Source organism: Hordeum vulgare, chromosome 2H, assembly GCF_904849725.1.
Source record: "Hordeum vulgare subsp. vulgare chromosome 2H, MorexV3_pseudomolecules_assembly, whole genome shotgun sequence".
NCBI lineage: Eukaryota > Viridiplantae > Streptophyta > Magnoliopsida > Poales > Poaceae > Hordeum > Hordeum vulgare.
This window is the reverse complement of record NC_058519.1, coordinates 605739037-605759088: the sequence shown is the minus strand read 5'-3', so window position 1 is coordinate 605759088 and position 20052 is coordinate 605739037. Positions and strand designations below refer to the sequence as shown.

General features: G+C 44.2%; 1 long non-coding RNA gene and 1 pseudogene across 2 annotated transcripts; both read right to left on the bottom strand.

The window, feature by feature from the left end:
• Positions 1-1838: 1838 nt before the first annotated feature.
• LOC123430751 lies at positions 1839-2756 on the bottom strand. Of its 2 annotated transcripts, XR_006622980.1 has the most exons (3): positions 2634-2756; positions 2428-2494; positions 1839-2240 (listed from the first exon to the last, which is right to left on the bottom strand). It is a non-coding gene; the product is annotated as an uncharacterized LOC123430751 (long non-coding RNA). The 2 variants fall into 2 exon arrangements; XR_006622981.1 differs by lacking the exons at positions 2428-2494; positions 2634-2756 and adding an exon at positions 2318-2416.
• Positions 2757-6585: 3829 nt separating this feature from the next.
• Positions 6586-10339, bottom strand: LOC123428733 (annotated as a pseudogene).
• Between the last annotated feature and the right edge of the window lie 9713 nt (positions 10340-20052).

The window sequence follows — 20052 nt, the reverse complement described above, 5'->3', positions numbered from 1 at the left end:
CCTCACGAGGGGCCGAACCTGGGTAAATCTCTGTCTCGCTCCCGTTCAACCCCTTTGAGTCGCCACCAAGGTGCGGTGGCTCCAACACTAAGTCCTTTCACGAGGACATCTGTCGTGACAAAACCACGACATATAGCGACTTCAGCGATCTGTGCCCTATGCGGTCGTGAGAACGAGACATCATTTCATGCCCTACTCGTATGTCCACAGGCCGCCTGTCTTTGGGATTCAATGCAAACGTCCTGGCCTCTACCTTCCAGGACTGATATCATATGTACTGGCCCAGAGTGGTTGCTACACCTGCTGGTGGAATCCCAGGATCTCATCCGGAGCAGGATCATCATGGTTCTTTGACGGAGTTGGCACTTGAGGAATGAGATCATCCATGGTAAAACCATTCCACCGCTGGATATTTCATGCTCTTTTCTGTCAAGCTACTACAATTCCTACAACGATATAGCTATGAGTGTCGAGGAGATTCTAAAAGGTAAAACCCCGATCACGGCATCTGCACGTGCAATGATAATACCCTCCAAGCCCCCATATACTCCATCGCCAACTCCGGCTGTGCAAGAGGTGGCCTTATCAGTGGATGGTTCTTTTGATCCAGTGGATGGGTCGGCAGGGGCTGGTATGTTCTTCGTGACGACAGAGGGGCTGTGATCTTTGCGTCCTATCGCAAACTGTTCCATTGCAATGAGGCCCTTGAAGCTGAACTACAAGCGATGACTGAAGGCCTACACCTAGCAATGGTTCGCTCACATTCCACTGTTGTTCTTCAAGTTGATTGTTCTGGGGCTCTCAAGATGATTGGGGACGAGTCTTTTGATAGATCGGCAGCATACGGGAACCTAGTGTTGGAGATTAAGAGGTGTCTTATGGATAGGGTTGTTATTCCTATGCAAATTAGTAGAGAACAAAATATAGTTGCTTCATGTATTACGGAGCTAGTTGCTGAAGATTGTAAGTCTATACCTCTGAATAAAACCCATTGTTTCATCGCCAAAAAAAAAAAAAAAGTGAACGTCACGAGAAAAGGTGGACGGCTCGATCCCATCGCCTTTGCTGTCAAGCTCGGGCTCGTTAAAACGTCAACAACTGTTACGGGATTACTACTGTAGGCGGCATATCTCCGTCTATTTCTCCCGTGGATTACTCAACGTGAGCGTCACTCTACGCGTATGCACTTAATCTCTCCTGTCTTCTGCATGGTGGCCCTCATCTTTCAACACCTTCACATCTTTTTCATGACAAAATTGTCAACACAGCCAACTCGTAGATTCATGAAGATGTAATTGTGCCCGGGATACGCTAACTTGTCTCGAGGATTCGGGTATTCACTTTGGTCCGCTATTTTCCACGCAGGAGCAAATGCTACCTACAGCCGAATCTATTTATTTATTTGCATGGGTCTACAGGCGAATTGGATATTTGCTTTTTTAGAGATACTAGTTGATTGCCCGTGCGTTGTCACGGGATAACAAAAACAAAAAATATGTTAATCAGTAAATTGTTAGAATTATGGAAATACATATCAAATAGAATTGCAACTTGTTCGAATTCATATAACGACAAACATTAATTCTCTCTCCCACCTTGTGTTCCTCCTCTGTATTCGCCATGCCTCCCCTTAGTCGTCTTCCCCTCTTGCAATTATAAGTGTATCATTCCATCTACTCTTTCTCTAGCATTATCGTCGTTCGAAAAGTATGTCATCCTTATGATTGTTTTGGGTATCTATTTTAACTTGTATCCTCTATTAAAAAAAATAACTCAAAGGAAGTATCTGGTACTTAGAAAAGCATGCTCAATTTTGCATGAGAACTGTTGGATCCAAATATAGAATGTAATTTCATTTCGGTTGTTGATGAGTGTAATATTACAATGGACTCACATATGTGATCACTTATGGGGATGGCTCAAGAATTTTTCACTCATGTAGTAAAGATGGCTAATCATGTGGGCTGTGGACTAAGATCGTTGATGCCCGTGTCTGCATACAGGACGCCGTCGAGCACGGCCAGTGCCTGCTCTCTTGTCCCCTTGTTAGCGTCCAAAGGAGCTCCACTATCTTCAGATTCCTAGCAAGAACACAACATGGTACTCAGTGGCGGTGCACATCATTACAAACTACCCACATATAGGAAGGAAAGATTCAGAGCTAAGAGTGGAACATCCTTTTTTGATTAGCTGGAGGCACATAACGTCCTGTTTGAGACGAGTGATGGTCTAGGAGCACACTACACACATTGATCAAGGAATCAGAATTGCACACATATAATAGATAGAAATAAAAAAAAGTTGACCAATATCACACAGGCAGAGATGGATCCAATCGGGCAGCATCACACAGAGGGAGAGTGAGCAGTGCCTGGCTTCAGAGAGGAGAAGGAAAACGGTGGAGGCTATATTTGCTGGGGGGTGTACCGAAGCACAAGTGTAGATATAAATTGATGTATTATCTATACATCTGCCTCCTCTGTGTCTTAAGCCCCTGCAGAGTTACCAGACGCTCAGACAACTAAATCGTCAACAAGCAAAAAATAAAAATGAAGAGAAAATAACAAGTAACATGAATCTGCCAAAAACAGGTAGGCTAGATGTGTGTCTACAAATATGCTTGTGGGACTTACCCAGATAGACTATTGAGCCAACACAACATCAAGCACAAGTAGATCGGAGTCACATGCAGATGACCAAACAAGGACCCCCACAAAAGATAACAGGAAACAAAGAGATAAACAGGTATAATCAGGATGTCAGCCTTAATAAATTCGTTTCGCTTTACGGAAAAAATATGTGCTTTGTGATAATAGCAGCTAGATGTAGTATCAGGATCCAGAGCAGTTTTTTAATCAGTATTAGGTACCATCCTCGTATTACATCCCTATTTTTCCCTCTATGCATAAAAATAGTAATTCTAAAAGTCTGAACTATCATTTTCGTACTTTTTGAAAGACTATGTCATTTAAATCTGAAAATCAGAAGGAGGATATTTTTTTACCTTGCCTCCCTTTCTTCTTGTTCTTGATGGAAGTGAAGCAGTTCTTGTCCAAGAGGTGTGCCTCAAATCTGCCTGTCCACCTGTGCCTGATCACATATTAACACGCATGCAGCTGATCAATTTATAAGCACTTGCTTTTGAAGGAGAAAAAAAAGTAAGGAAAAAACTGATTGACCAGATTAAATGAACAGCCAGCGGTAATGCAGATTGCAGATCAACCGGGCAGTTGGCTGAATTATTCAAATGGAGCATGACAAGAAAATCCACCGGCTGAATTCAAGAACTCAACCGGGATCATGCTTAACTGGATCTCCGAGAGATCAGGAGGGAAAAAAGGGTGCAGGCTTTTGACATGCAGGCCAAGGTTGGGGACCAACCAAATCTCTGACTTTTGATTAATCAGCGGCAATGCGCAATCGATTGACTAGTTTGCGGGCTTGAGATTGGAATCAATCTAGAGAATACACGCATGATACATACCTTGTGACCCCCCGTGTAGATGGAGCTCCTCTTCTTAGCAGGAGCAGGAATGGCGGCACCGACCCCCATCGCCCTGCCCTAGGTTTCCACGACAACAGCGGCAGCGGTGACCCACAACCACACCCTCCGCCGCGCCCGAACAAGAGGTCGGGTCGGTTCTCTATGGCATGCATGCTTGGACCAGTACAATCTGATGAAGAGGGAAAAAAGATGAAGCGAGTTTAGAGATCGATATGGTATTTAAAAGGAGATGACTGAGAAGAACAGAGGAAATGAGAGGACTGAAGAGAAGGGGAGAAAAAGGTCAGAAGAAAATCACTTAGTGGTTCATGTTTATTCCTCTGCAAACCTCAAGCATCCATCGAACCTTGAACAAAAGAACCCATCATCAGCTGATCAGCTCATGATTAAAATAAATATTTAGTACCAAACAATAGTATCAGTGTCGTGATCAGTCCAGTAAATACTAAAAGCTTCACTAATTTCAGAATATTTCCCTGAGATAAATATTTTGACATTCCTTTGCCCATATTAACATAGGTGAATCCATGGGTGAGAGATAATATATTTTCATCAAAGATAATTTACAATGGCGATATGATTTTTAGAAAGACAAACAATATAATTTTCAAAAATATAAAAGCCAAACTATACTAAGAAGTAAACAGTTACAGATTTACTGTATGATTTTACCTCCAGTGTTCTCTTTGCTAAGCTATGCTTTGTGGAGGTCACCTTTAATTCTTTTGAAAGAGGAGCACCCAGCTATGACAAGACATATCCAACAAACTAATTGTTCCAAGATTTTCATGCATACATGATGTACAAAATATGCATTAACAACATGGCCTTGAGTAAATATAGACTTGCTAACAACATGTTCTGATCCACTAACATGTTCTTGGTTGTAGTTTCTTTTCCTTTCTTTAATTTGTTCTGATTGTAACTAAAGAGAGCATAGTTGTAAAAAATAGGTAGTTGGGCAAAAAAGAATAGGTAGCTATTTGACTGAATCTAAGAATAGGTAGTTAGGCAAAACAGAATGGGTAGTTTACTTTAAATGATTCAGTTTACTAAATTAAGTGTATGTGTACATGGATTGAAAAATAAATTCAGTTTACTGATTTTGGAGTAAACTGGATTTTATGTGCATAGCAACCTTTCTTTGCCAACTGAATTATGCACGAAGGGGCAAAGAGTATCACTTTATTTCACAGTTGCTAGAATAGGAAGTTAGAAACCACAAAGCACTTGGGCACTTTGTTTGCCAACTGAATTTTCACAGTAGTAAAGATCAAAAATTCAGTCTATACCCAATGCAGACTTGCATAGCACTTGGGCACGAGGCCGATGAGCACGAGGAGGAGCCGTCGTTGTGGGCCAAACCTGCAGAGAATCAATGTATTCCATGATTCAACACTACACAACAATGAGCACAACAATCAGGATCATGATTTAGTAACAAGTGTTCAGAACTTAAATGCTGTCTCCAATTTAAATTCAGTAACGAGGGAGAGCAAAAATCTTTCGCTGCTGCTGGATGAGAACGGAGGAGGATGGTTGCTTGGTTTCAGAACGTGACCACACTCGAGACGTTGGGCGTTGCTTCGTTAGCAGAAGTGTTTATTTCTCCAAGAATCATCAAAGCCTACAACACTCTGTCTCATTTTATAGGATGAGAGTGGTAAAAATGAAGATAAAAAGTATTAAACTTCTTCTGTTCCTAAATATAATCCTTTTTTAGAGATTCCAATACGAACTACATATGAAGCAAAATGAGTGAAACTACACTCTTAAATATGTCTATATACATATGTATGTAGACCATATTGAAATCTCTAAACGAGCTTATATTTAGAAATGGAGGGAGTAAATCATAGACCGACAACATTGGTAAGCTATAATGAAGACTAATAGGGACCTATATTTTTCAATAGTATTCATGCCATAAAGATGGACGTCCATAGTTGCAGCATTGGAAGGCCAAAAATCTATGGAAGTGGGAGATAGCACACCGATGGTGTAGTTAACATGAAGTGGTGTGGTGTAGACCCAATCCCTCGCATCCCCAGCTTGCAAAACCATCTCCATATCCACTCAGAATCTGCACTCATCACATGCTTACAAGAATAAATAGAAAGCTAATTAAGCATGTAAGCAAAAGAGGAATTAAACAATTTATAAATTTTATGAACATGGACTACATGATTTAGTTAGGTTATGAACTAAGGCGGGATATGTGCAGTAAGAGAAAGCAGAGATTTAACAGAAACACAAACTTACTTAGCCAGTTCTTTTTGTGATGTGCTCCCATCCCATGGCCCCATACATGAAGTATTAGACCACCTAAAGTCCTAAACTATAACACCTTCAGTATTTGCGTCCGACTCCATGCATAAACTGAAAGAAAGCCAAAAACACTTGATGAATGTACATGAACCAACTGGTTAAACGTGGTAAATCATGGATTCTCTTAAAGCAATAATTGTAGGATCGGAAATTAACACATATAGCTTTGCAGATTTGCGCTCGGGAAGGTTCCAAAGCAGTATACAATAGTCAAGATTGCAAAGATTTATCTCTCCAGCACATGAACCCAGAGTGGCTACCTGTATTTCATCATGCAAGCATCTTTTATTCACTATTCCAAGAATACATAAGTAGGGCAAATAAGCTGGCGATGGAGCAAAACTGAAATTCGAGTTTATAAAGACCGAATCAAACTCTGAATTACCTGCAAAAAAAGTCATTTACTCTAGCTTCAGCAGATTTATAGCAAGATAGAGCAGTAATATCATACAAAACACACGAAATCACTACCATATCAGTTGCCCTATTAAATTGAATCGAATCCCTGAGGAACCTACCTTGCTATGGAGGAACCCTGACCATGTTCTTCTTGTTGAAGTTCGATGTCGCCTGAATATATCCGCGGCTGTGAGCCCTCCACTCTCCTTGCCTGTCCCTGCTGCAATCAAATTTGTCGACATCCATAAACCATATTCCATAAGTACTCTAACCTTCTCAAGAATTTACATGCTGATTAATCCGTTTCTAGCAAAATTGGCAAAGAAAAATGATTCAAGAGAACGGAGGGTCGCCTAATGGAACCTGAATCCGTGGAGATATGGAAGCCTGCGCTCCTGCTCCCTGAGAGTAACCTCCTGTTTAACCCATGTCAGGAAGAAGACCGAGGCGAAGCAAGAATGGGAGGTCTCCACAGTAACAGCCTTGGAAGACAACCCATCAGGTTTCAAAAGACTCTAATTACGTGTCTATCTAGTTTCCCCAATTAAAAAATGAAAATAAATTCAACAATTGTGTTTGGGCATAATCTCTTCCCTGTTCTCGAGGGACATTTTTCTTTTGCTTTTTTTGCCGGTGGTTGTTTGTGTTGTAATAAATTGTCAGTACCACTGAGGTTTCATAGTCGGCAGGTTATACCCAGTTTTGCTCCATGTGGTTTCGAATTAATGAAATTTGGAGAGCTATGCTCCTTAATTCGAAAGAAAAGATTGACAACTGTTTATCAAATCGTAACAATACATTTTTCTTTCGAAAACAAAAGAAACTATCCACTAACCATAACAGTATGCATCAAATCGTAACCGGTGACATCGCACATAAGAAAACTCATGGTAGAATTAACATAAATTCAAAAGAACATAACACAAAACGTAAGTTAACATTACTCGCTACGGGACCGAGAACCCCGCCCCAACGGCGTCCTCGAGTATGGCATCCCCGGCGCCTAGCACATCCGCCATGGCCGAGTCGTACGAGACAACCAAAATCTAGATGTACCTGCACACCACCCCACGCCCAAACATGTCCTCCGGCACCGATGTGCCATTGGATAGCTTGCATGTCAACCACCCCCGGCGATGCAAGCAAAGGTGTTGTACACCAATGACAGCGACGATCTGGCGTTGTTACAATTCACGTTTGTTGTCAGGAACCGGTCCCGACCCACCGCATAACAATTAATTGTGCTGCTTACACACAATGGCAGCATGTAGGTTGTTGTTGGTCACAGACTGAACTTATGAAGGCATATCTAGCAGCTAGCAACGACACGGCAAATTTTTGTTTACAGGGAGGAGAGGAATCAGGACACATACCTTGATCAGCCGATCGGAGCCGCCGCGGGACCAGCAAAACGAATCCATGTCGCCTCTGCTCTGCTTCTCTTCTCTCCATCTCAACTCCTCTCTCTCCATCATCTCTTCTTCCCAAGAGGCCGAGCTGCCATGGCCATGGAGCGCTGCCGCCGGCGGCCTCCACTACGCACCGCCGCGCTCGATCCTGGTCTGATCCGCCTCGCCTTGTCATGCTGGCTTCAACAGCTTGCCGCTTCGTCATGCTGGCCTCGTCCCATAGGATAAGGGAAGCCATGCGCAGGAGCTTGACCGTCCCACTTTGCTTGGTGAAGCTGCACGACGCCTAACAATATGGTAAGGAGGGAGTAACAAACTTAGTGAATGACTACCAAGTCACTTACTAACATTGGTTCATCTTGAATAGATAAACAAATAGCATTTAAGTACTTGCTAGTTGGAAGCTAATACAGTACAACAGTATGTTTTCTAAGCAAGTAAAAGACAAAACTTCATTCAGATAGTAATATACTTTAACTCACATGGTCACATGTGATACTTCTTTAACAGCAAGATGATTAAATTAAATTAATTACATTTAAAGTGACAAATCTGGCAACTGAAATACAATTATGTCTATACTATATCATCATAACAAAAAAGCATGAATACAAAACAGAAGTTTATACCTTCAAGGGTGTTAGCAGGAAGCCATGATTTAATGTCAAAAGGGTACAGTGCTACATCATTGCACAGCTGGCGTAGCCTCAGAATCAAAAAAAGCACGGTTGAGTAATTACGCAATATCGAATCTCTGTCACCAAACTCTATCATTTTGTTTCTCCCTTCCGATTCCATCTGATCATAACACTCCCGTTCCTCTGCAGAAAGCTCAATGTAACATGCTACAACAGTTTTAGGTGGAATGGCAACCACACTCTTGCTTCCACACTCTGTTTCTTTGGTTCTGCGCAATGAGACAGCACCAAGTAGGTTCTGCAATACACAGAGAAAAAATTTACCTTGCAGAACCGAAAGATAGCATCATTTGTTTGAGATCCCATTCAAACACCATTATACCAACATTAATTGTTTTACCCAGATGAAAAGTGCCAAAATTAAATAGCACAATTGACATAATGGAAAATAAGTGATGCATGTAAGCACGCTATGATGGGCTGATAGCAAGTGGTAAGAGAATTTGATGCGCAAGAGCCTATACAAATGTCAGGAACAAAACCTATAGGAGCAATTGTACTGCAAGCAAACAACATGAGTGATAACTTCCTAATCATAGGAGCTGGTTTACTGGTTATCACCTTCAATGTTCAAAATCATTTGATGCAACTTGCTATAATTCCTAGTTCTCTACAATTGTGAAAAGACGAAAATGGTGTAATGAGAAGAAAGGGACAACCGTCTTACTTGTAATCGTGACAACCCAGCCTTATTCCCTTTCTCCAAGGGATGCTGGATTAAGCTCTGCCAGTAGCTCTTGACTGAGAAAGGCTCAGACTTCAAAAACGCCATAAGCGGGTACAAATCCAATGAGCTGTTCTGAATTGGCGTCCCTGTGACTACCCAACGCCTTCAAAGCAGTCACCGCCCGAGTCTGCAGAGCTGCAGAGTTCTTGATAATATGGGCCTCATCCAGAATGACCCGGAACCATTCAATATCGTTCACAGGTGAGACCTCCTAGTCAAATTCCGTACCCAAGACGCTGTAAGTGGTAATCACAATGTCATACTTCAACAACACCTCCTTATCTTTTGTTCGCTGCCCATGGTACATATACACCTTCAAGCTGCCTACATTCGTATGCTCCTCCAGCTGTGTCACCCAAGACAAGAGCACCGAGGGCGGGCACACCACAAGTGTCGTCCTCGATCCCGCCTCCGCTTCATCGATCTTCCTCCTTTTGCTCCCTTTGGCCTTCCCCCCTCCGACATTGCGAGCTTTACTTCGCGCAATCAATGACAACAGCGTGAGCGTCTTGCCAAGCCCCATATCATCAGCGAAAATCCCGCCTCTTAGCGGTTGCGGCCGCTGCTTGGTATTCTGGCTGGTGAGCACGTTCTCGTAGCCCCCAACTTTATCTTCTTTCCAGAATGGCGGCAGGTCGCACGACTCCTCCCTGTGCACCAGCCAGCCCAAGGCTGCCTTCTGGTGCTCGAAGAGGTCTGAGACAACGACATCCTTTGGAGGCTCCATGGGCTCAATCCGGCTCCCCCCTTCCTTCCCCACACGCGCGAACAACTTATTGGCATCCCGACCGGATTTCTTGGCATGTTCCTGCACGAAGGCGGACCCGGACAGGGAGAACTCGATGTGGTCCGGGTCGATGAGGACGAGGCCGCTGCCGTCGATGGCCTCGCGGACGATGTCCGCGGCGGCCGGGCGGGCGAAGAGGTGTATCTGGCAGGGAAGCTTGTAGAAACTGGTGCCGGCCTTGGAGGACCGACCGTCGGGCACGACGACGAGGGTGTTGTCGACGAGGTGGGAGTCGAGGAGCGGGGCGAGGAACTTGGCAGTGCGGCCCTCGATGTGGCCGACGTGTCGACCGCGGCTGTTGTGGACGGCGATGGCGTTGCTGTCGAAGCGGTTGAGGGGCTCGCGGACGAGGGACGGCCTCTCGCCGCCGTTGAGGGTGCCGGTGTAGTACTTGAGGCCTACGATCTTGGCGACGATGAATCCCACGAGGTAGGGCTCGTTGTCGTCATCATCGTCGCCCCCGCGGGAGGAGGAGGAGGCGGCCATGGCGGCGGCTGGAGTGGTGGGGAGAGGTTTGGGGTTAGGGTGACGGAGTGGGGAAAATTTACCGGTCGCGGAGGATGGATGGATTGATGGATGTTTGCCGTCTCAGTGGGTGGGGGAAGGGGGATCTAGCGCGGGGGAGGGGAACGAGAATGCCCCGACGCCACCTTCCTTGTGGGCACGGCACGGCTTTGCCGGCCGGCCGTCCGGCGGCGGTCCTGCGGGAAGTGGTGGTGGAGGTGGGAACTTGGGCATTCTCGTTCGCCGCGGCAGTCCTACTCAGACCTGCTCGCCGTGCTCCACCAGGCCGCAGCCTGCCCCTACGACCTCCCGGTCCCGCTCCCGGGGGGCGTCGATGCCGGCGCGCTGCCCCTACGACCTCCCTGTCCCGCTCCCGGGGGGCGTCGATGCCGGCGCGCTCCTCGCCTTCTTCGCCCTCCGACGGACAAGGAGGCGGCGCCGGGTCTCGGGGAGAGGGTGCATCGGGGTGGTTGCGAGGGAGGGGGTGGGGGAGAGAGATTTGGGGATGGAGACCGACGGGGAAAGTAGAGGGCGTGCAGGTCGTTTCGGATTATTTTTTCTGCGTTTTTTTGGTTCGTGGATGGGTAAGACGAGGTGGGATCGCTGGGAGAGGTCGAACCATCGCTAGGTTGAACCATCACGACGTTCGATCCTGCTTTAATAGTAGAGATTTGCTTTAAAGTTGATAGCTTAGGCTATCTCTAACGTTGATCTGTAAATTTGTTTCAACGTCCACCCGTAGACAGGGGGTCTAGTTCATGGATATGAACGCCAGAGGCGGACATCCAATACTATCATGTATATATTCGTCAGTAAACAACAATTTTAAATTTAAATAAAAATCGGATCTATAACTCGTGTCCGATCACATTAGCGTCCGATCACGTGCCTAATCACATCTAAAAAAGACAAATATGCTTATGTTTTTACATGCTTGATGACAAAGAATATCCATCCAGCAGTTTGTGGAAAATATTGAGATTCTTTGCCCTGTTGGACAAAAAACCGACCCTCCAAGATGGTCAAGGTGTCGTCACCACCGCGTATCCGGCCTTCATCTCCGTCCCCTCCTCCTCCTCCTTGTCCACCGTGAGCTCCTTATGTTGCCGCTGTAACATCTTGTACGGACGGCTTGCACGACCATTCTTGTGTCAGCATCCAAAGATTCCACCTTCAAGGACAACATCTTGGCATCCTCCGCATCGGCAATGAACTCGACACTTCTTCTCTTCGAGCTCGTCCTTCTTCTCCTCGAGCATGACCTTCTTCTCTTTGATCAAGGCCCTTTTATCTTCGATTGACAGCTTCTCCTCGGTCGCCTCCATTAATAGTTTGAACATGTTCTTCTTTTCTCCCCTTTGATGTCAGACCGCTTGAGGTATGACTCTTCCTTCAACAAAATGTCCTCAGACTTCTCCGTCAACTTGCGAGCCGCAACTTCTCACTTTGCTCTCTCCTCCTCCCATGCCTTTCCCCGAAACCCTCGTCTAACCTTATTTGACTGTTCTTGGGTTGGGTCAGTAGGGTCACCGATTTCTTTCCCGGGCAGCTTGGGTGATGGTCTTGGGTATGAAAATGTTTCACTTCAGTAGCTCGGTCAGCTTCAACCAACAATACATGACGGAGAAGTTTTTCTTCTCCAACTTCTTGAACATCGTACATGCTTGAAATGTCTACAAAATAGAACGTTTTCACGACCAATGCATATATATCCGGCTAGTGATCAACAATACTTAACATGTCCGGCTGCGAAACTATGTATATCCGGCTATGAAACTATGTATATCCGGCTAGTAAGCAACAATAAAATGCATATTTGTGTGATGATCGACTAAAGTATGCATATTCGGGTGGTGATCAACTATATAATGCCTATTTGGGTCATGATCAACAATGCAATGTATATCCAGGTGGTGATCAACAATGCAAAACTATGAATGGTCGGCTAGTGGTTAATAGAAGTATGCACATCCGGTCATATGAACTTATTTGCTCGTGGATTTTCGCACCGCTAGCCATCGTACAATGAGATGCTTCTAGTGGACGCAATACTTTAAGATAACCTCTTGGATGGTGTACCATCGATGCTTGAGGGACTTCGATTCACGGTTATAAATGACCGCGTCGTAGTATGGTGCAAAATGCTTGTGTTCATGGAACCATATGTGAATGTTGTTCCAAAAGGCTGTGCCATTTTTCTATGTGTCATGGATCGGATCGAGGCTAGTGGCCAACCATGCATCGCACAACAACTCATCCTCCCACACGTTGATCTTGGAAATATGCCCTAGAGGCAATGATAAAATAGTTATTATTATATTTCCCGTTACAAGATAATCATTTATTATCCATGCTATAATTGTATTGAATGAAAACATAGATACATGTGTGGATACATAGACAAATCAATGTATCTAGCAAGCCTCTAGTTGGCTAGCCAGTTGATCAATGATAGTCAAGGTTTTCTGACTATATGCAAGTGTTGTCACTAGATAACTGGATCACATGATTAGGAGAATCATGTGATGGTCTAGACCCAAACTATGAACGTAGCATGTGATCATGTCATTTTGTTGCTATTGTTTTCTGCGTGTCAAGTATTTATTCCTATGACCATGAGATCATATAACTCATTGGCACCGGAGGAATACCTTGTGTGTATCAAACGTCGCAACGTAACTGGGTGACTATAAAGGTACTCAACATGTATCTCTGAAGGTGTCCGTTGAGTTAGTATGGATCAAGACTGGGATTTGTCACTCCGTGTGACGGAGAGGTATCTCGGGACCCAATCGGTAATACAACATCACACACAAGCCTTGCAAGAAATGTGACTAAGTGTAAGTCATGGGATCTTGTATTACGAAACAAGTAAAGAGACTTGCTGGTAACGATATTGAAATAGGTATGCGGATACCGACGATCAAATCTCAGGCAACTAACATACCGAAGGACAAACGGAATGACATACGGGATTATATGAATCCTTGGCACTTAGGTGCAACCGATAAGATCTTCGGAGAATATGTAGGATCCAATATGGGCATCCAGGTCGTGCTATTGGATATTGACCGAGGAGTGTCTCGGGTCATGTCTACATAGTTCTCGAACCCGCAGGGTCTGCACACTTAAGGTTCGATGATGTTTTAGTATAGTTGAGTTATATGTGTGGTAACCGAATATTGTTCGTAGTCCCAGATGAGATCACGTACGTCACGACGGTTTCCGGAATAGTCCGGAAACGAAGATTGATATATAGGATGGTTCCATTTGGTCACCAGAAAGTTTCGGGCATTACCGACACAGTACGGGGAGTGACGAATGGGTTCCGGGTGTTTACCAGGAGGGGCCCACCCACCCGGGAGTGAGCCCATGGCCTTAGGGTGGCGCACCAAGTCCTTAGTGGGCTGGTGGAGCCAGCCCAAGAGGGCTATGGCGCCACAAGTAAAAATACCAAAGGAAAAAAAGGAAAGAGGGAGGTCGGAAGGAAGAGGAGGACTCCTCCTTCCCAAACCGAATTGGAGGAGGAGTCCTCCTCCACCTTCGGCCGGCCCCTCCCCTCCTCCTATATATATTGGTGGTTTAGGGCTTTTTGAGACACAACTTTGCCACGTGCAACTCAAGCCTATTCCACATAGTTTTGCCTCTAGATCGGATTTCTGCGGAGCTCGAGCGGAGCCCTGCAGGAGTAGATCATCACCACCACCGGAGCGCTGTCACGCTGCCGGTGAACTCATCTACTTCTTCGTCTTGCTTGTTGGATCAAGAAGGCTGATATCGTCATCGAGCCGTACGTGTGCTGAATGAGGAGGTGTCGTCCGTTGGGCGCTAGATCAAAACGGATCGTGGGACGGCGGTGATTTGAATCACGAAGTTGTACCACTACATCAACCGCGTTTCTTAACGCTTCCCGCTTAGAGATCTACAAGGGTACGTATATCTAATCTCCTCTCGTAGATGGACATCACCATGATAGGTCTTCGTGTGCGTAGGAAATTTTTTCGTTCCCATGCAACGTTCCCCAACAGTGGCATCATGAGCTAGGTTCGTGCGTAGATGTTATCTCGAGTAGAACACAAAAGGTTTTGTGGACGTTGATGTTCAATTTGGTGCCCTCCTTAGTCTTTTCTTGATTCGGCGGTATTGTTGGATTGAAGCGGCCCGGACCGACATTACTCGTACGCTTACGAGAGACTGGTTTCATCGACTAACATGCAACCCCGTCGCATAAAGATGACTGACGGTGTCGGTTTCTTCAACTTTAGTTGAATTGGTTTTGACCGAGGCGTTCCTTGGAGAGAGGTTAAATAGCAATTTGCACATCTCTCTTGTGGTTTTTGCGTAAGTAAGATGCGATCATACTAGATACCCATAGCAGCCACGTAAAACATGCAACAACAAATTAGAGGACGTCTAACTTGTTTTTGCAGGGTATGCTTGTGATATGATATGGCCAATGACGTGATCTGATATATTGGATGTATGAGATGATCATGTTGTAATAGTTAATATTGACTTGCACGTCGATGCTACGGAACCAGCAGGAGCCATAGGGTTGTCTTTAAACTAATGTTTGTGTTTGCAGACGAATTTACCATATTGCTAGGTCGTAGCTTTAGTAGTAATAGCATAGATAGCACGATAACTTCGATGGCGACACGTTGATGGAGAGCATGATGATGGAGATCATGGTGTGGCGCCGGTGACAAGGAGATCATGTCGGTTCTTAAATGATGAAGATTAAGAAGCACAAGATGATGGCCATATCATGTCACTTATGAGTTGCATGTGATGTTAATCCTTTTATGCACCTTATTTTGCTTAGAACGACGGTAGCATTATAAGGTGATCTCTCACTAAAATTTCAAGATGAAATTGTGTTCTCCCCGACTGTGCACCGTTGTGACAGTTCGTCGTTTCGAGACACCACGTGAGGATCGGGTATGATAGACTCAACGTTCACATACAACGGGTGCAAAACAGTTGCACACGCGGAACACTCGGGTTAAACTTGACGAGCCTAGCATGTGCATACATGGCCTCGGAACACATGAGACTGAAAGGTCCAGCATGAATCATATAGTTGATATGATTAGCATAGAGATGCTTACCACTGAAACTATTCTCAACTTACATGATGATCGGACTTGAGTTAGTGAATTTGGATCATGTACCACTCAAATGACTAGAGAGATGTACTTTTTGAGTGTGAGTTTATCAGTAATTTGATTAGTTAAATTCTAATTATCTTAAACATAGTCTAAGTTCACTTTGCAATATTTGTGTTGTAGATCAATGGCTCACGCAGTAGTCACCCTGAATTTTAATATGTTCCTAGAGAAAGCTAAGTTGAAATATGAGAGAAGCAACTTTGTAGACTGGGCTCATAATCTAAAGCTGCTCCTGCAATATGGGAAGAAGGATTATGTCCTTCATGCTACGCTAGGAGATGAACCACCCGCTACGTCAAGCCAAGATGTTTTGAACGCCTGGTTAACATGTAAGGAGGACTACTCAGTAGTTCAATGTGCAGTCTTGTATGTCTTAGAGCCGGGACTTCAACATCGCTTTGAGCGTCATGGATCATATGTGATGTTTCGGGAGTTGAAGTTTATCTTTCAGAAGAACGCCCGGATCGAGAGGTATGAGACCTTCGATAAATTCTATGCTTGCAAGATAGAGGAGGATTCGTCTGTCAGTGAACATGTGCTCAAAATGGCTGGGTACTCAAACCGTCTAGCTGAGCTGGGTATTGAACTCCCGCAAGAAGCTATCACTGACAAAATTCTTCAATCACTGCCACCTACCTATAAGAGCTTTGTGTTGAACTATAACATGCAAGCGATGAACAAGTCACCCGGCGAGTTATTCGCGATGCTGAAAGTCGCAGAGTCAGAACTCCGGAAAGAGCATCAAGTGTTGATGGTCAATAAGACAACTAGTTTTAAGAGAAACGGCAATGGCAAGAAGGGTAACTCCAAGAAGAGCGGCAAGCCTGTTGCCAATCCGACGAAGAAACCCAAGGTTGGACCTAAACCTGAAACAGAGTGTTATTATTGCAAGGGACTGGGTCACTGGAAGCGCAACTGCCCCAAGTATTTGGCTGATAAGAAGGCGGCCAAGGAAAAAATCAGGTATATTTGATATACATGTTATTGATGTGTACTTAACCAACTCTCTTAGTAGTGCCTGGGTATTTGATACCGGTTCTGTTTCTACTATTTGCAACTCGAAGCAGGAACTGCGGAATAAATGAAGGCTGGCAAAGGATGAAGTGAGGATGCGCGTGGGAAATGGTTCCAAGGTTGATGCAATCTCCGTCGGCACAGTTTCACTTTAGTTACCATCAGGATTAGTTATGAACTTAAATAATTATTATTTAGTGCTTGCGTTAAGCATGAACATTATATGTGGATCTTATTTATTGCGAGACGGTTACTCGTTTAAGTCAGAGAATAATGGTTGTTATATTTCTATGAGTAATATCTTTTATGGTCATGCACCCAATGTGAGAGGATTGTTCATATTAAATCTTGATAGCGATGATACACATATACATAACATTGAGACCAAAAGATGTAGAGTAAACAATGATAGTGCCATGTTTTTGTGGCACTGCCGCTTAGGTCATATTGGTGTAAAGAGCATGAAGAAACTCCATGCCGATGGGATTTTGGAATCACTTGACGTGTGCGAACCATGCCTCATGGGCAAGATGACTAAGACTCCGTTCTCCGGAACAATGGAGCGTGCAAGTGACTTGTTGGAGATCATACATACCGATGTGTGCGGTCCGATGAGTCTGGAGGCGCGCAGCGGATATCATTATTTTCTCACCTTCACTCACGATTTGAGTAGGTATGGATATATCTACTTGATAATGCACAAGTCTAAACGTTTGAGAAGTTCAAGCAATTTCAGAGTGAAGTCGAAAATCATCATAACAAGAAGATCAAGTTCCTACGTTCTGATCGTGGGGATGAGTATCTGAGTTTCGAGTTTGGTGCTCACTTAAGACAATGTGGAATTGTTTCACAGTTGACATCGCCTGGAACACCACAGCGTAATGGTGTGTCCGAGTGTCATAATCGTACTTTGTTAGAAATGGTGCGATCTATGATGTCTCTTACAGATTTGCCGTTATCATTTTGGGGTTATGCATTAGAGACAATTGCATTCACTTTAAATAGGTCACCATCAAAATCCGTTGAGACGACACCATGCGAACTATGGTATGGCAAAAGACCGAAGTTGTCGTTTCTTAAAGTTTGGGGATGTGATGCTTATGTCAAAAAGCTTCAGCCTAAAAAGCTGGAACCCTAAGCAGAAAGTGTGTCTTCATAGGTTACCCAAAGGAGACAGTTGGGTACACCTTCTATCTCCAATCCGAGGGCAAAGTATTTGTTGCTAAGAATGGAGCTTTTCTTGAGAAGGAGTTTCTCTCAAAAGAATTGAGTGGGAGGAAGATAGAACTTGATGAGGTTGTCGAACCTCTAGTCCCTCTAGATGGTGGCGCAGGGAAAGGGGAAACCCTAGTCGAAGCGACGCCGGATGAGGAGGAAGTTAATGATGATGATCGTGAAACTTCGGATCAAGTTCCTATCGGACCTCGCAGGTCGACAAGATCACGTACTACTCCTGAGTGGTACGGTAATCATGTCTTATCAATCATGTTGTTAGACAATAATGAACCTGCGAATTATGAAGAAGCAAGGGTGGGCCCAGATTTCAACAAATGGCTGGAGGCCATGAAGTGAGAGATAGGATCTATGTATGAAAACAAAGTGTGGACTTTGAAAGTATTACGTGAAGGCCTCAAGGCTATTCAGAACAAGTGGATCTTTAAGAAGAAGACGAACGCACACGGTAATTTGATCGTTTATAAAGCTCGACTTGTGGCAAAGGGTTTTTCACAAGTTGAAGGAGTTGATTATGATGAGACGTTCTCACCAGGTAGCGATGCTTAAGTCCGTCTGAATCATGTTAGCAATAGCTGCATATTTCGATTATGAAATATGGCAGATGGATGTCAAAACGGCGTTCCTTAACGGTTTTCTTAAGGAAGAGTTGTATATGATGCATCCCGAAGGTTTTGTCGATCCAAAGAATGCTAACAGAGTGTGCAAGCTCCAGTGATCCATTTATGGACTGATGCAAGCATCTCGGAGTTGGACTAAGCGCTTTGATGAGGTGATCAAAGCATTTGGGTTTATACAAGTGGTTGGAGAATCTTGTATTTACAAGAAACTGAGTGGGAGCTCTGTGGTGTTTCTAATATTATATGTGGGTGACATATTGCTGATTGGAAACAACGTGGAGTTTTTGGAGAGCGTAAAGGACTGCTTGAATAAAAATTTCTCTATGAAGGACCTAGGAGAAGCTGCTTACATTCTAGGCATTAAGATCTATAGGGATAGATCGAGACGCCTGATAGGACTTTCACAAAGCACATACCTTGATAAAGTTTTGAAGAATTTCAAAATGGAACAGTCCAAGAAAGGGTTCTTGCCAGTGTTACAAGGTATAAAATTGAGTAAGACTCGGTGCCCAGCAACTGCGGAAGATAGAGAACAAATGAGTTTCGTCCCCTATGCTTCAGCCATAGGTTCGATCATGTATGCGATGTTGTGCACTAGACCAGACGTCAGCTTGGCCATAAGTATGGCAGGCAGGTTTCAAAGTAATCCAGGAGTGGATCACTGGATGGCGGTCAAGAATATTCTGAAGTGTCTGAGAAGGACTAAGGAAATGTTTATTGTTTATGGAGGTGACAAAGAGCTCGTCGTAAAGGGTTACGTCGACGCAAGCTTTGACACTGATCCGGATGACTCTAAGTCTCAAACCGGATACGTATTTGTTCTTAATGGGGGTGTGGTAAGCTGGTGCAGTTCCAATCAAAGTGTCGTAGCAGATTCTACATGTGAAGTGGAGTACATGGCTGCCTCGGACGCAACAAAGGAGGGTGTCTGGATGAAGCAGTTCATGACGGATCTTGGAGTTGTGCCGAGCGCACTAAATCCAATAACTGTGTTTTGTGACAACACTGGTGCCATTGCTTTAGCAAAGGAACCAAGGTTTCACAAGAAGACCAGGCACATCAAACGACGCTTCAACCTCATCCGCGACTACGTCGAAGGAGAGGACGTGAATATTTGCAAAGTGCACACGGATCTGAATGTAGCAGACCCACTCACTAAACCTCTTCCACGGGCAAAACATGATCAACACCAGAACTGTATGGGTGTTTGATTTATTACAATGTAAATCGCATGGCGAAGTGAGGACTAGATTATTGACTTTAGTGCAAGTGGGGGACTGTTGGAAATATGCCCTAGAGGCAATGATAAAATAGTTATTATTTTCCTGTTACAAGATAATCGTTTATTATCCATGCTATAATTGTATTGAATGAAAACATAGATACATGTGTGGATACATAGACAAAACAATATCCCTAGCAATCCTCTAGTTGGATAGCCAGTTGATCAATGATAGTCAAGGTTTTCTGACTATATACAAGTGTTGTCACTTGATAACTGGATCACATCATTAGGAGAATCATGTGATGGACTAGACCCAAACTATGAACGTAGCATGTGATCGTGTCATTTTGTTGCTATTGTTTTCTGCGTGTCAAGTATTTATTCCTATGACCATGAGATCATATAACTCACTGGCACCGGAGGAATACCTTG